At 38.4% G+C, this 19,998-nt stretch overlaps 1 long non-coding RNA gene across 1 annotated transcript in view; it reads left to right on the top strand.

Moving 5' to 3' along the window:
- The window catches only part of LOC121673403, a 32,146-nt gene that overhangs the window by 5,040 nt on the left and 7,108 nt on the right, over window positions 1-19,998 (top strand). The window contains exon 2 of the long non-coding RNA XR_006019203.1: window positions 10,698-10,781. This is a non-coding gene — a long non-coding RNA (uncharacterized LOC121673403). The remainder of the gene's footprint in view (window positions 1-10,697; window positions 10,782-19,998) is intronic.

The raw sequence follows: 19,998 nt of genomic DNA, 5'->3' as shown, positions 1-19,998 counted from the left end.
TAAAGTGTTTTAAATATAAAACAGTAGAAAATATAAAACTTTCTGTAAGCAAAGAGAGAGGTCAGCCATCTCCTGTTTCTTTGTTTGACAAAAGCAGCCTTCAGTGAAATATCCCAGGATCCAGTTGTTTTCTTCATCTAAGAAATGTCTAAGAAAGAACTTGAAACATCTGAATGTTCTGTAAAGCCACAATCTGTCCTGCTGGTGAACCATGGACACACCGTCCTTTTCTCTATTTCTACTAGGATTGCTACTAATGGGATCTTTCAAAATATTAATCACTAATTACAAAGTTCCTATGACTAGTCTGCTGGTTTCACACATACACATGAAATCTACTACTGACAGAGTTTTCTGAGTGATTCCAGAGATTTTTTTTTCAATGGATTTGTTAATAAAATTGCTGAAAGGCAGATTTTTTTGACATTGATATTAGTCCTTTGTTCAAATGAAGACATAGCCACTTTCTGTTGTGTTCCGTATACTGAAAACCCCCTACTTATAAACCAGATACATGAAAAACAAATTTTCTTACAAATAACATATTTTAAAACCTCCTTATCAACTCTGAAGGTTCAAAGGAGTGAAGAGATGCCTGCCAGCTCTGTTTTGATGAAGCATTTTCTTGAACTATCAGCTATCAAGGATCATCTCAGTACTCCAAACCCTGCTGACTCGCTCGTCATCTTTCAAAAACTTTCAATCCGTCTCTCAAAAAACAAACAAACAAAATTCTTCCTTGTTCCTTGCAAATAACCAAGGTAGTTTGGTGGAAGATTTTTACAGTTTTTTAACTCATTTAGCTACTCCTAGACACCATAAGAAGCCAGTAAGTCTCTTCAACACATAGAGCTCAGCAGAAAGAGGTAGAGACTCCTTAAATTCAAGCCATTATAACCCCCTGCATTTCTCAATTTACATTTTATACAGAGAACGAAAATCTGACCTGAGAAATCACTTTGTCTTCCAATTCTCTTTCCCCTTTCCACTTCTCTTTAATCATAAGTCATTCTTAAGCAAAAAAATTAAAAATATGTTCAAAGGTAAATATTTTTATCTCACTTGTTTGATCAATCTCTACACAATTTAAAGATGATAGAGATAATAAATGATAGAATAACAAGTTCCTTACTTGTTTTACTTATTTCTGCTTATTATTATAAATGTATGAAAACTACGTAAGTAAGTGAAATTTTGTATGAAATAAGAGGGCAGAACTAACATTTTATAGATGTCATGGGTAAGGAACCACCCTTCTTTATCTGGAGTTTGTTAAGAAAAGTGCAAGAGGTATTTTACATCAGGAAACTTCCCAGATAAAAAAAGTATCTGCAGATTAGTTATACCAAACCTTAAATATCTGACTAGGTAAATGGAACAATTAATCCCAGCAGCTGCTTTTCACAAGTAAAGCTTCTTTTATCAATTTTACAACCCAGACTTGCTTAGACTAATTCAAAACAGAATCAAACACAGACTAAATCTAGTAAAAAAAGACATTTTCTATTAAATGTCTTCAGTCATAGAAGTAAAGAGTTAACAGATATTTTCCCCTTATGAATATTTATGAATACCCTTATTCTTCTAAGGGTTGTTTTGGATACTTTAGTGCTTTCCCTCAAAGCATTCTCCTTTCCTTGCTAATGTGGCCGGAAAAATCACTAGCAATTTTAGTCACCTTTTGTGCTCATAAGTGCTAGAACCCTGTTGAAGTTCACCTGGTTCATTGTGGCTTAATTCCTCACTGGTAATGATTGCTGTAGGAGCCATTCTCTGGTGGGTTAGAGCCAAAGAGATCCAGGGAGGAAACGTTAGTGGCAGCCACGTTAATAAGGGGAGTTTATACTGAAGTTTTAGAGGGAATGTTGGTTGTTTGGGGTTTTTTCTTTTTTTTCATAGCAGTAAAGGCCGGCACTTAGAAGGCTAATTTGGACAGCACTGTGAACACCAACCTGTTCGTAGAAATTTACTTCTCTAAGGTCTTTTCCATCTCACTGTTACTGATTTTTTTTTTTGCTTCCATTGTGCATACCATATGATTTGTAACATGCAGTCACAGCTGAAGTCAAACCCTGAGAGCTGCAATTGAGTTGAAATAACTGGATTTTGCAGCCACTCAGTAATAATCTTGGAGCCTTCTGTGGCTTAGAGAAACTTGGTTTCTCTAAAAGAAAGAGAATTCTTAGAGCTCCACTTACAGCAGAAGCATTTAACATTTAACACTGCAGATCTTAACAGAAATTCTATAAGGTTCTTTCCCTCAAAAATGAAAGAAACATAAAGGCTAAGTTCGATTTTTCTTTACCAGTTTATGCAATTTTCAGAAAAGATAAACTTATTATTAATTTCTCAGTAAAGTAAGAATAACATTGTGATGGAAATGCATTGATCTATTTAATGAAGGATTGTAAAATCAGCATCATTGGAGAAACAAGGATTATTGATTCTTTTAAGTAAGATTTGAAGGATTGTATTTTTTGCCTTAGAATTAAAGGGTGTCCTATACAAAAAAAAGGGACCTAGCAAAAAAGTTTGTAAAAACATTTGAATACTTAGAGACAGCCATCTGTACAAAGAGAAATGACTGTATATTGCAGCCTAATATAAGATATATCTCACCCTAATAAAGAAAATAAAACACTTGCATAAAAATTAACAAGAGCAGCACATTCAGTGTACACATTTTCTTCCATGATTCATAAAGGAAATAGACACATATGCCTACCATATTTACAGCATATGCTGGAAATCAGACAAAAGCATAAGGATGGAAACAATCTTGCAACACACCAGCTTTCTCCTTCTAGTAGTAGGAAGTCTAGGATTTGCAAGGCCTGAACAATTAATAGGTTCTGTTCATTTTTGACTAGTGAACAATCAGTAGACACCACCTGGCTTCTGCTATAAAAGGCAGTGCTCTTGAAAAGATGTGGAAAACAGGAAATAATTAAAAACAGACAAACAAACAAAAAAAACCACACAAAAATCCAACCACTGATAAAATGTATTGAAGTCTTAAGGGATTAAACCTAGAAGACAGCGTTCCTGCCAAAGAACTGCAGCAGTAGAAAAGATTGCTTGTAAGCAGGAGGTGTTTATTTTAGGACATATATTTTGAATACTTCCCCAGAGAATTATATTAGCTGTAGTAGCCTCCTCAGGAGTCACATTCCCTAAGCATAGCATCCTTCAAGTTTTACCTAGGTTGCAATATGTCAGAAAAGCTTTCATAAAACAGAAACTTTGTATTCACTTTTAGGGCAAGTGCTTCTATTTGCAGAAAAAAAAAAGGCAGATACAAGCAATTTTGGAGATGCAGAATACATTAGGTATTACAGCACCTCCATCAAATTTTAAAAGGCCAAGTATCTGCACCAGCTGGGGTGCAATGCCAACAAATTCCTTCACCAGCTGACATGCCCGACATGCTGTCTGAGCATTGGCACCTTCCTCTCTTGTGAATCACTATGCCAAGTCACAACGAACCCTGTGCTTTCTAGGATCTTGGAGTTGCTATTATTTTCTTGGCTAGAGCAGCAGGACCTGGATTTGCTCCATGAAGTCCCCTAGAAGGAAGGACTCAGACCCGAATATCAGCTGTTCACCATAGACACGTCCAAGCAACCCAGACTGTTTGAGGGAACACTATCCTGTCATAAGTCTCATTTTCCCTTTTATTTGAGGCTTTCTTCGCTCCCCTGAGAGTTTTTTACTACTTCTAGCATCCTCCTCTTTATTCTGAATTCATTGTTCCAGCAGAAGTCAGGTACTTTACAGCTAGAGTGCAAGGTACAGGTTCAGTGCGGACATTAATCATGTAGTCCTCATTGGCCTGGGGCCACCTGGCCCTACAACAACAATCTGCCCCTTTCTAATCTGTCTTCCCTAGAAGACTCATATCACTATCACCAAAGGGTTTCTGGTTAGCATGTATCAACATGTACACTATTTTCAGAAAATATCACATTAACTTTTCTTTCTGTCCCAGGTAAAATTAGGCCCCCATGGCCTTTAGGCTTTGTATAGCTGAAATTCTGGCAACATTGTCCAGACTGGCCCTTCTGTCTATCTCCTGTGCTCATTAACAGTATTTGAGAATATTATCTGATTATATTAATTTCTGTAATATTAAAGATAACAGAAGAATCTAGAGAGAGAATGACTGATACAATTTATGGTATGGGTTTGTACTCATTTTACTTTGCTATCTAAGTTCTTTCCCACTTTTCTCTTCCAAATAATGCAGTTGTGTGGCAGAAGGTAAGACATTTCCACCACCTACATTTTGTGACAAATTCTAAGTTCAGGTGTAGTCTCAGAGGAGACAGGTGGAAAAAGGAAGGTGAGAAAGCTTTTTAAAAAATATTTCTTGGGGGGAACAATTAATCATCTTTTACAGGTGCTCAAAGAAGAGAAGCAGCCTTACAGATCATCATTCTTTATTAAATCTCCACTGTGAACTCAGCTGCAATCTCTACAAGGAAAACTAACATTGCTTTTACCTACAGGCAGAGCTACTGTGAGCCTTCATTCAGGAACTTGAGTGGTACATAGAAACCAGTAGAGAGAACTGTGTGATGCAAACTCTTGTGGGAACGGGGGTTAGCTTTTCACTGTGCACTTCCAGAGGCTCTGGGTAAGACCACAGACTGGATTCCTCCTTGGATTCTTCCAGCAGGGCAACTTCTATTTAAATCTCCTGTCAAGCTGACCAGTCAAAGCAAGATCAGAAAATCAGACCTAATCTGACATAAGTCACACCAGTCTAGTGATTCCAATACAGTAAAGGAAAGAGGCTCCATGGACATAAGACAACTATTTACCAGAATCACCAGTTACAACTGGATCCTGGAAAAATTACTTTAGTAGGGAATGACAACACTGACCCAAATGATTAAGCCATTTCATACGCTGTATTCCAGGCCAATCTTTACTTTGTTGTTTGGGTTTTTTTATGAAAACCAGCCTTTTCAACTGAGGTTTTTTGAGAGTCCATTTATATTGTAAATGTTTGGTCCCCAACACATTCTAGTGGAAGAAAAAATCTAAACACTTTTAAATGAATGTATAGAAAGGTGAACCCTCCATTTCAACATCATCCTGCCAACAAATATGGAGTATCATATTTTGTTACATTAATCCCAGACTCACAAAAGCTACACATAAATGTTTCCATATGGTTTCCAAATAAATCTCCCATATCCCATATTCTGTAAATTGTTCCCTCAAGAGGTATAAGCTATGGAAGGTCAGTCATCTATTCCAGCTCTCATGGAAGCACCCACCAGACCTGATTTTCTACAAGCACTGTGCACAGAAACTCCACTGAAGTCAGCATGTCCCAGAAAATAACAGTCACCGAGCTGGTGTGAGCACAAAAAATCAAAGCTACCATCTTTCACCCCCAGACTGAAGTTGTATCCAGGTTTTTCTCCCCCTGACATGTTAAAATTAAAGGCATCAGATGAGTATGCTCTGGCAATAGCCAGCCAGTTTACAGACACTGACTCGTGCACCCCAACATGATCTCCCAGGGCAGCAGCTCTGACAAGATCCCTCTTAACCTATATCTGCACTATTGGCTAGTGATAAACCCCTACTCTGGCTGCAATTTCAGTCTTCCCTTATGTATGCTGTGGGACCATTTGTAATGTTTATTTATAAATGATGAATATTTCACCACAGTTTGTTAATGCATTAGCATGGAAGTAATGTGTGTGAAAAAGAAATTTTTAACAAGCCTTTGGCTTGTGCAGCATAAAACATTGTCTCATACCCGGTCTCCCCATAGACGTCAGTTTCTGTTTTAAATGGTCTAACTACAACTCCCTGTGTATAACATAAAAGGCACAACCCTTACAAATGCAGTGAGTGCTCAGCCCACAGGATGGCTGGAGTAGCTGAGTAAAGTGGCAGTTCTTTACAGTCATACTCTCTGATATAACTCATTATAGTAATGAGTCACTTTAAACATATATTCCTATAATTCAGGGAAAAGTTTTCCAGTAGAACTAAAATTCCCTTTGTGAATCTAATGTATACGAGATAAGGTTCAGAAACTTTACTTGCAATCTCATTATTTTTCTCAACAAAAAATGAGCATCTGTATAGGTCTGCACATAGATTAATGTTTTCCTGACTTTCAGCATTTTTTTAGTATGGAAGCACAATAAATACTTCAGGAAGGGGAAACTAATTTGGCTTTATTTCAAACTGGAAGGGTTTTTTCCTCCCAGAACAAGATTTAAAATAAGTGCTGGGGAAATGGTTCTCTGCAAACCTGAGCATGAATACGAACTGTGGCTTTGTATTTCCTGATCAGGATGGAAACAGAAACATGGACCATTCAGACCTAAACCCTAAAATTAACTCAGAGAGCACCATTTAAAAACACTTCCTTGAATCAGCAGGGGAGAGGGCAATGAAAGTCTTGATGAGAGTTCAGTGAATAAGGAGGAAATAAGGGAGGAATGAGGGAAATGACAGTGAACCCTCCACCTCATACAAACTCTTTTAATTCTCCTTCGTACGCATGCATTATAGTTACTAGTACAACCAATTTGCAAGGAAGGATTTAGTTACCCCAAACAGGCACATGCCTTTTGCACAACACTTTAGCCTCCTAGGCTCCTGCACTGGAATAAGCACCATAACCATGCTCAGGCTTTTAAGTGGAATTTGCTTGGAAAGGCAAGAATGATAACAACATTACCTTAGTCAGATTTATGAAAGACACCTATCTCCACAGGACACTATTTGTGATATTATTATACTTAACACAGGAGAGTGTCTATAATTGCAAATTCTTTATCAATATTTTTGTTATTTAAGGTGTCTTGGATTAGGCCTGCTGTGAATAAATTATAAGGTTAAAGGGGAAGTTGTTTATATCAGTGACTAGACCAGATTATTACACTGAGAAATGGTCAGCACATCCTGTTATTGCTACTACCAGAAAAAACATTGCACGAAAAGAACTAGACAGACCAGTTGCTTGAGTTCTCAAAAGGTTTTATTTTTAGCCTAATGACAAAAATGTCTGTGTTTGCACAGGAAACAAGAATGATTGATACAAGGGAGTGGAAATAAAATTCTTCATCTAATTTTCAGTGCTACATTAAAGACTCGACTCCTGTTGTGTCAGAGGAGCTCTCAGTGACCCTTAGAATGACGATTTTTCCACCAGACCCCCCCAGTCCCCCACTTTTCTGCTCTTGAAAGCTCCTACCTAGACATCAATTCCTTGTGCAAGTTAGAGCATTTTCAGAACTACTCTTAGTTGTGCCAGTGAATAATGATGCTACGGAGAACAGCTGGCATAGCTGGAATAGCTTGTCCTTCCCTCAAGGCATTTCAAGTTGGCCCTGTGGGAATGGAGGCAGAAAGCAGTTAGATGTCATGCTGTTCCCCAGTGGAGTCTTTTGCTGTTGCTGTAAATTACTTTAAGCACTTGTTGTTACAGTTGTGCAAAAGGTACTCATTCAGGGTTAAGGGCATAGATAAAAAGGTAATCAACCTGGACCTAGCCATCAATACCCACTTTCCAAGGACCTCAGTAACCACATATTAGGGTTACCTTCCAGGTATTAACGACAGCTCTAACTTCTAGATTATTTTTGCCCAAGCTAAACTAACATTTGAAAACATGCTCTATTAGAAATATGGGTAAAGTCCTGCCTACATTTACATGAAGATGAACATAGTGCCAGCACAGCTAGTGCTTCATTGAGCACAATAGAAATAAAATATCTCATTTCTTTTATTGAAATTAGCATTATGCTTCCATTCTGAATTTTCAGAGAATGTTCATTGTTGTTAATTAAGCTACTTCGTAGTGTTTTGGAAATGTCCTAAGGTTTGAGTCAGGAGCAGTGCCCAGTTCTGCTGTAAGTGAACTGAAATTAAGTGAAAAGAGCTGTTTCAAAAGAAATACTAGGATTTGCTCTTATATACCTGTTGTGGTTTAATCCAGCAGGCAGCTAAACACTACAGAGCTGTTCACTCATTAATCCCAGTGGGATGGGGAAGAGAATCAGGAAAGGTAAAACTCATGGGTTGAGATAAAGAGAGCTTAATGGGACAGAAAAGGAAGGGAAATAATAATAATGATAAAAGAAGCAAAACAAGTGATGCGTAATCCAGTTGCTCACCATGCCCTGACCAATGCCCTGCCACTACCCAGGCACTGGGCCACCACCTCTCAGTCAGTCCCACCTGGTTTTATTGTTCACCATGAAGCCACAAGGTATGGGATATCCCTGTGATCAGCTGGGGTCAGCTGTCCCTGCTTTGTCTCTTTCCAGCTCCTTGTGCACCCCAGCCTTTTTACTGATGATGGAGGGAGAGGCAGAAAAGGCCTTGACTCTGTGCAAGCACTGCTCAACAGCAGCTAAAACATCCCGGTGTTATCAACATTATTCTCATCCTAAATCCAAAACATAGATCTGTACCAGCTATTAAGAGGATAATCATCTCTATCCCAGCCAAAACCAGGACAACTCTCAATATCCATAAGATTAAAAAACAGAGAGCTGGGAGCTCATCATTTTGGGGTTATTTCCAGTGAAGGAACTGAAACATCCAGGTTCGTATAAACAGAACTAGTGGTTGGGGATTTCTTAACTCCTTTAATGTCCTCCATAAGCTGATAGTTGCTTGATTTAAAGCTGACATGGAGATTTCAATTAAGCTAGCATTTGGGGAGTTTCTGTTGTTGCTATCTTGACCATATTTTTAAAAAGCAAAATAGTACGACTTCCTAATTCATTACAGCTATGATTCTGTTTCTTGTGCATCTTCATTCTCTTTAGAAGGGGAATGTAATTCACCCTCAGCCAAAAACCTCCATTTGCTTTACAAGAGCCACTTTATTGTGGGAGTGCTGATGCTGATGGCGGAAATATTTCTCTCAGCCTGAAATATTGGGACTTTGGGTGTGCAAAAGAGACAGGCACAGATCTGTGCTGTAGCTGGCAAAAGCACAGACAGGATAGAAAGAGGCTGGAAGTTGAGGAAGGGCATCTTAGAATCCTTCTCCTTAGCTGGTAAAGGAGTTTTACAGTGACAACACACAGCCTTGTCCATTCAACAGCTGAAATAGCTTACACAGAAATTTACATTAACACTTACAGAAAAGAGAGGGGAACAGTCTTAGCAAGGCAACCCCATCCTGCTTTTTTGCCCTGCAGTTCCAGGGCTTCACAGAAGGCAGGTATAAATGACATGTACAAATGTCTTCCAATATGCTGGGACAGACTTTCAAAAGAAGACATGCTAATTTTTCCAAAACTTCCAGAAGACCTTGGAGATGAAGGAGACAGAAGTATAAACAATTTGCTCTTAAATACAATGTTTGGGCTGGCTAAAGTCCTCAAGCAAAGTTATTCTAACCAATGGTGAGAAAGAGATTTTAAGCCATTCTTCAAAGTTAAAGAAGTGATGGAGACCAAGCTTTTTCTTTTTGTCTGCTTGTGACTTTAAAGGTCTGAAGAGAAATTGGCCAACACTCCCATCTTGATCCCACTTCAGTTCAGAGGGATGGGATCATCCAACAACAGGAACCTCTCGCGTGTTTTGAGAAATCAAATTGAATTAATAAAGCTAGAAGAGCACAGCAGCTCTGTGCACTATTTTCTTTAACAACTGAATGACTCTTTGTGGTTAGTTTATAAATCTTAAAACCCTCACTTCATTTAAAAAGATTGAAAAATACAGGGACACTATGAAAAGCTAGATATATAAGTACTTCATACACTGCATTATTTATCATTAAAGTTTATTGACTAAAGCCATTTGAAAGGCATTTTTTGGTGCTAAAGACAAGAGTGAACTGAAAATTATGCAGGTACATTATTTCAGCCGAGAACCTGAAACTAGGCAAACAAAGAAGGAATTCTGGAATACAAGCAAACACCGCAAGTAATTTAAAACCAATATACTGTGCTTACAAGCTCTGTCTAGTTTAAAAAAAAAAAGAAAAAAGGGAGAAGATAAGAGAACACAAGGAAGAGGAAATAAGATGAGATTATTTGCTTCCTAGTAGTAATACTTTTCTGTTTGTCCTAAAAAGGGTATTCAAGCTTAACTTCCAAGTTATGTCATGTGACTGCAAGCAATCAGGGATGCTTCAGGACACTGAGTCATCATATCATGGGCTGGGGAAGAAAGCAAGTCAGAATGGCCTTCTGGGAATATTATAGATTCCAGCAGCACAACACCCTGAAAAGGATATATGGAACCTCCATTTTTTTTTTTTTCTCCTCTGTTAAACAACTTCAGAGATACTTTTTCTCTGTTTCTCTGAGCAATGTCGTGTCTGCCTTACAGCTAGTCCTCAGTCATCTGAAGATTTTGGTAGGTAGCTTGTAAAGTCAGTAACATTTTCTAGCACAGTCATTGAAATTTTCACCATGTTAAGACAGTACATTTTGTCATTAAAGTAAGATAATATAGATCAAGTTTCTCTGATTTAAATCCAGAACAAATACTGGTCAAAGATAGAAGTCAATGCCAAAAAATAAAAAGTTCAAATTTCAGAGACAAAGTATAATCCTATCTTGAATGAGACTTATGTGCTGTATTTCAATAGCTAACATGGAGGTCTTGTTTTACCAGTGCTTGAATGCAGTGCCTATATACATTCTCATGCCAACATCATCTCCTGGAATGCAACTGATTTATATTTGCTTTTCTCCTAGGCCCACGGAACAGTGTGGAAATGTCATAGTTTCAGCTGCAGCAACAATGTATGAAGAGGAAACACTATAAAGAGGAACAAAGAAGTGGGTGATGAAAGATGAGGTGCTCAGGCAGAGCTGCAAAGAGCCCTGAAAATGCATCTGCTGAGTAGATGTAAGAAGCCACATGATAAGATAAAGTGAACAGTGTGGGGTAAAGAAGTAACAGTTATTAAAGAAGCTGAGATAAAAAGAGCATAATTTAGAAAATTAATTAAATATCCTAGGGGTTAGACTGAGACTGGAGGAGGGGGAAAAAAAGAAACCCGTAGAGTCAAAAAAAAAAGGAGGTGGAGGTAAATAGCAGCTGTGGGAAGGGTTGGGAGTACTGATGATTACTAGGTAGGCTTTTAAATTTTGTGCCAGGCTCTGTAAATCTTCCCTTTTACCCTGAACCCAGAGGTGTGGAAACTTGAGTATAAATTCAGAAGTTTGGATACTTTTCCAGATCTTACCTAAATCATATAAACCTCCTTATATGTAGCATAACTTAGCCAGAAATAACTTAAGAACTCATTTTTTTTTCTGATGCTACTTAGCACAGCTGGATGGATTATTCGTCCTCAGTAATACTCATGGCAAATACAACCTTTTTTCTGTTTGAGAATCATTTGTGAATAGGCTTTAAGTCTGATCTCCAAAACGTGAAATGCCTCTTGATCTCATTGATTCCTCTGAGCCTTTTTTTTTTGTTGTTATGTACCTACTGTCTGAAATTAGCATTTGCACAAGTTAGGTGAGTGGACTCTAACCTTTGTCAGCATCATTAAAGGTGGTTTACATTTGACTACAATCAAACATGAGGAAATATGTAGATGACCAGTCTCAGTCCTTCAGATTTCTTTCACAGGCTGTGCTGTAAATGTTACTTGGGTGTAACTGATACCTGCCGGAGTCTGCAAAAAGCCTGAGGCTGTAGAAGTGTGATGGCACTCTGCTTCAAGAGGAGTTAACTAATTTGGTTTAATGCATCAACATTAAGTTTCTTTCTACACTGTTCAAAGCGTGTTTTGGAAGGAGGGAGAGCATCTGAACACCCAGATCCATACAGACTTCTCTGAGCCTCTGTTCTCTTCGGTATGCTTTTAATAACACCACGGAAGGGGTGAAGAGTGCAATTGTTCTTATTTTCCTGAAGAGAGGGTTCAACTTTCAAAGGTTTGGGAAATGCCAACATGGGGGTTCAGACACTGCACAGTTTAAGTATTCACTGCCTCCTAGTTGGAGCATGTTATTGGTTAGCTAAGTCACGGGATATTCTTCCAGCTCACTAATTGGGTTAGTGTATCCTTTTAAACAGAGGAATAATGAACGCTCTTGTTTGTAAAGGAGTAGCCTCGTTCGCATGCAAGTACGGGTATTCACACAAATCAGCCATTCCTCAAACCTCCTCAGGAACAAAAATCTTTCTGTCTGAAACCGCAGGAGCAGCCGATAACAAGGGGCCTTGATATGGAGAGATCAAACAGCCATTTCAAATTCCTGTGAATGTTCATGAATACTGTTGTTCAATATTCACCCAGATCTGGCTTTTTCTGCATTATGGAAAAGAAAACAAAAATTAAAACAGGATGTAAAGGAATGAAGAATATGAAATGATAGTGTTTTCAGAACCAATTCACATATTCTGGTGTAGCTGCATTCAGGTTGTTGCCTTATTTTTGAAAGACAAATTACTATTTAAGAAATAATGTAAAAACACTTTTTGGGATTGATTGTTTGTTCCAAATGGACATAGCTCAAGCCCAAAGAACAGATCCAATAAACATGAGGTAATCCATAATTTCAGATGCCTGAAATTTCAAGATATACAGTATCTAAGCAGATGAGAAATAACACTTGCCATCTGAAATTTTACCAGAAATTCTTCGCCAATTCTCCAAGACGACTCAAAGGATGAGTTATGTCCTCATCTGGCCACAAAAATAGCTGTTTAGCCATAAAGTATTATACAAAAGTAAGTGAAAAGAAAAGAGCCTTGCAAAGAGTGACAGCTCCAAGGGTAACTTGGCACCCTTTCCTCACTCTGTTTTTATAGCTGTAGGAATTCCTTATTACTTTTTCTCAAGCTGTCATCAGAGCAACAGAACCCGCTGTTATTTGGGTTTCTCTTCTCTTCAGATCGCAAGAAAGGGATGTAATAAAGGCAGGTCATGAGCAATAGGTTGTAATCTATCCACAAAATGGCCCCACCTTGCTATTTGTTCCCTTGTATTGTGTTCGAACAGACTCCCAGTAAATATGTCTGCTTCACATTGATCATCACTGATAGTAACATCCCTAATAGTGGCTCCATCTTGACAGAAAAATGGCAAGTACCATTGTGCTCCAATGGTTTTGTCTCTTTCTACAGCCACTGCAAAACAAAGCTGTTAATTTATCTGATGAAAGACATAATGGTGAATGTTATGTAAAACCCAGATGTTTCCCAACTGATTTCTTAAATAGGAGCACATAATTGTGATGATTGGAAGGCCATTAATCCAATCTACTTGGAAGCAAAAGAGAAAGAAGACCTCAGCTTACGCTTTCACTGTGACTAGCTTCTATGCCTAAAATGTCTGTTGTTCAGCTCACTGTTTTACAAACCTAACCAGTCAAATAATTCCCCCAGTTCTTCTCCATCTGTTTTCTCACAACAGTGCTAACGTTCACTTAAATAAGCATAGCAGCATTAACCTTTTGAACTCTTTGTCTCTCAACTCTGCTCAGATCAGATTTGCGGTCTAGAAAGTTGACTCTTCCCTCAAGTTTGACAGATTTTCTTATTATCCCCTGCTGACCTGTAGAGAATTGCACAGGCTCAATTCCTGAGGCACCTACAAGTTTCAGATGGACTCAGCCTCTCTGTCTGATTGCCTGTCATGAGAAGCATCAGTGGTATGCTTCTTATTTCAGTTTATTACTTTCCTCTCAACAAATATAATGAATTCTTTTGAACCCTTGTACTCTTCTTTTTAGTAGGCCTTGCGTATCAAATTTTCATCCTCAATGCAAAGACTCCTTCAGAAAACCTCTTCAAGAAAAGATTTTGACAATACACATAACAGCAAGCGCATTAATATGCACTTTACACAGATGTGATTTTACTGATTCTGCCGACAGTAAACTGCATATAAATCACATAAGCCATTACCTATTTGATTCAATCTTCCTATTTGCATAAGTACTACTAGTACTGTATCTAAGGCAGATAGGTTAGGCTTAGATAGAGCAAAATGTTGATGAAGATGTCTACTCTTCATGCATGAAAACTGTGGAAGGAATTATGACCCTTATCTAGAGTATAGCTGAAGCTTTGGATAGTGCCATTTAACGCACAGGCTGATAAGTAGCTAAAAGCATAAGCATATTAAAAACTAGTTTGGATTTTAAAAATTACATGTAATACCCCAGGTATGTATTTTTAACCCCTAATGCAAATATGACTTAGGTCAGCCGCTTTTCACTGCCATAGGTTGATTTCTCCTCTTTCACTGGCAGCTCTGCTAATATGAATTACATCACACTAGCCATGTGAGTTACCACAAATCAGCTGGCCTCTAGTAAATTGGGGTGAACTTTAGACCAAGAAAGAGTGTTTTAGATAGGATTGGTGATGCTGTTTGAATTATGCTCAGACAGAGCCAGAAGTATAAGCACTCAGAAAGCTATGGGCAAACAGTGTAGGTATGACCTTGGAAGAGTGTTTGAGGGAGGAATATAATTGGAAAGAATGTTTAGAATATGGAGCAAGAAAGCTGCTAGCTGCTCATTTCAACCCAGTTTGGAAAACACACCTCTGGTATACTTCTATAAATTAACAGAAACAAGAATTTTTCTTTGTCATCTGAGGACAACTGTCAAAATAAGGGCTAACACTAAAAAGAGAGATCCCAATAATGCAGTATAATGCATAAACAGTGTAGAAGAAGGAAAAAAAAATATTAGGAATGTCATTCATCTGGCTACAAATTTTAGTGTAATTATTCCATTGTAGCAATCTCTATTTTCTCTGATGTAGGGCTTGTGCTCTAGTTTCTCTGTAGCGTCCACAGAAAACTTCCCCCTGCCCCCTGGCTTGTTCTGATGAGAAAAAGCTGTGAGAATGACTGTACAGAGATAAGAAAGGCCAAAATTACAGACAAGGTTGAGCTTGCTTAGGTGGTGTCATCTATAACTCAAGGATTTAAGTGTGAAAACACAAATATAGACAGGAATATGATTAGTGTGGTGAGGTACCAGAAAGGAGTCCCAGGCTGAGTGTATCATGCGTGTCATTGCTGAAGACAGTGACGCCTCTCTGGTGCTTTGGGGCCTGGCAAACACTGGTCCAGACAGTAGCAACTCTATGGTTAACTCATTCACCAGGGCGATGAGCACATAAGTGCTTAGCCTAGCACTTAGCGATTCCTAGCTATCTTTTGTGCGTCTCATTCTGTGAGCAACTGCTTTAACTGCAATGAACTGCTTTGTTCATGGCATAAATTATCCCTGTAGAAAATCTTTGCATTTCTCTAAGATGCCTGAAAAAACCAACAAAATAGGAACCATAAGAAAGACAAAGAACAGAGAAAGAGCAGTGTAATGACTTCACTGTTAGCCTGGTGTCCGCGGTGTTTCACGCAATAGGGCTGACACACTGCAGGAGCACCTGCTGCAACTGCAATACTTACCAGCACTAGTACCTCATGTGGCCCAAGAGGGCCTGTCGTAGACCACAGTGGCTCAATACCACTTGCACAGACAAGGGGCACAAATGCCAGAGTTTAGCCCCGCAAATGCAGACTACAATCCTCCCCTATTATGCAGAGCTGCTATGATGTGAGTTAGAAAGTGATTCCTCAAGGCACAGTGAGACAGCTTGCCGGCTGCCATACGACTCTCTGTTGGAGCAACTGACAGGGAAAATCAGACACGAGTTAACTGAGGCACTGATCCAAAGCCCCTTGAAACACCTCGCTGACTCTCCTGGAAATAAGATGTAGGAGCTTTTCAAAAGATTACCCTTAATCTGTCACAGCATGCAAAACAACTTAATACATTTATCATTTTTTTTCAGCTAGTGAATTCAAATCCCTCTGCAACAATTTTACTAGCAAGTCAAACTTCTACATAGCAAATGTCTGTCCTAATTTGCAAAAGGTGGGTCCTTTTGTTACTGACTTGTCCTGCAAACACCAGTCCTTCTGTCAGCGGGAGTTTTGCCACTGAATCCAACAGCAGTAGCTCTGAGGGACCACAGGTCTCTATGTTTCTTTGAAATCTTAGTTTATACTACCATGTTTGATCTAGTCGCCTCTCAAGCACCGGCTGAGTCACCCTCAAGCACCAGTTCGGGTCAACAGACACAAGCTTGCTTCTTAACCTGGACCCAATGCACCATGGACTTCTTTTAATCATTTAGCATCTTTTCTTCTTGTGTTATGTTGAATGCTAGTCTTCTGAGCAAAGTAAATGAACTGTCTTTTGTGCTTTTTGTGATGATTTTCCGTTTGTGCTTTAAACAGCAAATCAGTCCTGTCAGGCTTGTGAAAATACTTGACACACAGTACAAGGGAAATCTATTTTGTCTTTCATTTTCTATCCTGTTTCCCAGAAAGTATCAATATTTGCTTTTCAGCCATACTGTTTGGGTATTAAGGTATTTCCTTCACCATCCTCAAAAGCTGATTATTCTAATACAGCTCAGGAAAAGTCTAGTAGTTGACTTCTTTCAAGTCAGAAATACACAGTTTTATTTTTAAAAATTCTGTTAGATCATTTGGCTTTAGATATATTCAAATCAAAGTCACCTTAATACTAAAAATCAAATTGTCAGAATTAAAAACACTGGCTAGCAATTATTAAAGAGCAGTAGTTGCTTTGGAGTAAGTGCACATTTCTCAGTGGCCAGGAATAATTTTGAAGTGCTTATTATCCATCTGAGCATGGAATTTTTAAATATCTTGTTCTTATATCCATTCTATTACATCCATTCTTTCAGCAATTTCCTTTTAAAATTAGATTTGTGCTAGGTTTCTCTCCGTTAAAGCAGTGAACCAGAGAACTGCAGTAATATCTATTGCCTCTCACACTGTATTTAACCTTATATGTGTATTAGATATAGATTAACATCTTGTTTTGAAAAAGCTTTTGTTTTGTAGAATTTGGCAGTTTCATTTTAGAAAAACTAAATCAATATACCCTTCATGCTTTAGGAAAAAGAGGAGGATGTTTTCAGTCTTCTCCCTCACAGGCATCATTCTCAAGTTTTGCCAGTGTGACTGGGCTAATGGCACCATTGTGATCAGTGTTTTTACAGTATAATGAAACCTCGTTGAACAAAATGGCTTTTTTTCAGTCACATAAATCATTATTTGCAACATGCTAAAATGTGACAATATGAACCCTTTTCCAGTCTAACAGACCTCTGCAGATTTAAAAATTTCATTTTGAACTCAAGAACACAATCTCCAGGAGGGTATTCTATTCTGGAAAATTTGTATAAGCCAGGAGGCACACCACTTAGTCCCCTATCAAAAAGAGGAAGTGGGGAGGCCATACAAAGGCAATGTGATTTCTTCAGGCACTTTCCTGGGCTGCTTGGTGGCTGCCACACAGTGGTGGTGGCTAAACTGGGCAGATGTCCTGTGCTCCGGCACAGGTGGACACAGCATCCTCTCATCAAGTCATGGTAATTAAACCAAGCCCTTATTTTCAGGCCCATTTTAAGTGCAGTGAGAACATAAGGTGAATTCTGAAAATGCTGATAAGGATATGCTGACACCAGTTAGAGAAGGAATTGCTTGGTGGGCCAGCTGAGACAAGGAAAGTGGGGGCTGAGTGGCACTGGAGAAGGGGTCAGCTCCCCTTTGCAGGGACTGGGGCCAGAAGAGCACCCCTGCTCCTCTGGCTGCAGCCCTCTCCTCTGCTTGGCTCAGCTTCTCTCACTTCTTGGCAGCCACTGCTGCCCCATATGTAAGTTTTCTGTGCTACAGTGCAAGCAGGAAGGGAGGAGGGCACTGAGGAGAGAGGAGTGTCATGGCAGGACCACCCAGGTACTTTTCCAGGTGAAGAATCAGGGGGAGAAGAATCTATTTGCCCCGGGACCCAAAACAGCTCTTGGTGTGGGTTCTAATAACACTGCTGGAACAACTAAACCTGCAAAGCATTCGTAAACACAAAGGCTTATTTATTTATTTTTTCCTTTTTACTGGCTTTGTCTTTCTTTCCTTCGTTTTTTCCTTCTTCCTTTCTTTCCTTCCTCTTTTGCTTTCTTCCTCTTCATCTCTTTATTTTTTCCTTCTTTCTCTTTTTTCTTTTGTTCCTTTTTTCTTATCTTCTCACTGTCTTTCTCTTTCTTATTTTTTCTCTATTTTTCTGTTTCTCTCTCTCTTACACACACAAAAAACATACACACAGACACAGGCCACTTCTCCAGAAAACACTACTCTATACTTTGATGGCAAAAAGCACCGAGGACTCTCAATAGCATCAAAAATGGTGCTATTGCTCCACCAGTTTAATTCAGAGATGTTCTCTATAGATAAACTGCTATTTTTAAAGCATGGTTACATAAAGAGTTCATTGCAAAACAATCCAGAGTGTGAGTTTATAATATCAGTTTTGGGGCAGAAATTGTCTTAAAACAGCCTCTTTAAACCTTCATAGGCCATGATTAATAAAAGTTGCTGTTGATGATTGTAGTAAAACACCTTTCCTTTTGCTTAGAGGAATCATGGATGAAAAGGCAGTTTCTTCAGAGTAACTTGATGTAAATTCAAATCCTCGATTATCTCACAGAAATCCTCAATTATCTCAGAGAAATCCTCGATTTTCTCACAGAAATCCTCATAAAGTAAAATATGTAGTACTCAACTCCTAGCAGATCCTGGAGGCAACATTACCCTTCTTTTCGGATAAGTTTAAAAGATGTTATTTTCATGATCTTCAATCATTGTGGTGGTACCATCTAGTCACTAACTTTGGAAATCATAACAAAATATTTACAACAGCATAAATTATTGCAGAAACAGATAAAAAAGAGAAGTTGAAAAAAGAACATAATTTTAATAAAAATCTTTGGAGATTTTACTCTCTATTTAGTAGGAATTCCCATTTCAATTTTTTTCTAGTATCAAAATATTTGGCCAAAATATTTCATAAAGTTAAAAAAAACAATAATAGGCCCATTATTGGGGGGAGGGATTAAAAAAACACACCAAAATTACATACTTTGAAATATTTTTAATGAAATTATGAAAAAATCAGAAGTGCAAGCCCAAGGTTAATTTTTACTATAGTAATGTAGCTTCCTCAGAGGTGTAACTTGCTCTCAAAGTTAAATAAAGGGTTTTTTTTGACCGAAGAACAAAACACCAGCAAAAGGATTTTATAATAATGTTCAAATTCAACACTAAGAATGAATCAATCTAGAATTGCAAATAACACACTGCTCTGAATCACTTCTGAAGCAGCAGACGTATTTGAATCTTCTTCAGTTTAAAGGGCTGGAGCAAAAGGTACTTTGAGGTCCTTTCCATCACTGCATTTTCATGATGCTGTGATCAGAAACATCCATAAAAGCACTGCTCCATGTGACAGTGTATTGTCTTCTTTCTTGGAAGACAAATAATGCAATCCTAGTGCCAAGTAATACAATATCTCGGTATCGTCTCATGCTGTCTCTTTTTTCATTTATTGAGCTGGAAGACACTTTTTTAGTACATCCTACAGTAGCAGGGCATGATCTACACAATGGGTGTATATTGTCCTAAACCTTATATAGCAGAGTCCACAGTCCCTCTAGGAAGCCTATTCGAGCCTCTTTTGGTTCTTATAGCCATTCTATTTCCTCAGAAATTGTGAAGGAATATATTTCACATCTTTCCATCATTGGGTGATTTTAAACAATTAATTGCCACCATCTTTGTAACATCTTTTGCACGTTAGAAGATAATGTAATCATGTCCCTCTTTAGTCTTTCCTATTTTAGACTAAGCGAACTCCATTCCCATCATCACAGGATAGCTATCTAACCTCTTTTTCTTCTTGATACTGTTTTATAGATTCTTGACAGTTTTTCCTGAAGTGTGACAGCTGCCTAGGAAGATGAGACTTGGGCTGATGAAACTTAAATACCAATGGGAAGTAAATAATTACCTGCCCTTTCATGGGCACAATACTCCAATCAGTATATTCCTGAACAGAATTCCTTTTTTCTTTTGCTGTAGTTGCACAATGGATGCTGCAAAGTTTTGTATTTGATGAGTGCTTGCTGTGGGATATTGCAGTGTCCTAC

This window comes from Corvus kubaryi, unplaced genomic scaffold (genome assembly GCF_017639235.1).
Source record: "Corvus kubaryi isolate FWS band 111438036 unplaced genomic scaffold, C.kubaryi_AGA036_p1.0 65381, whole genome shotgun sequence".
Taxonomy (NCBI): Eukaryota; Metazoa; Chordata; class Aves; order Passeriformes; family Corvidae; genus Corvus; species Corvus kubaryi.
Note: the sequence above shows the minus strand (reverse complement) of the source record. Positions and strands in the feature narration are given on the sequence as shown.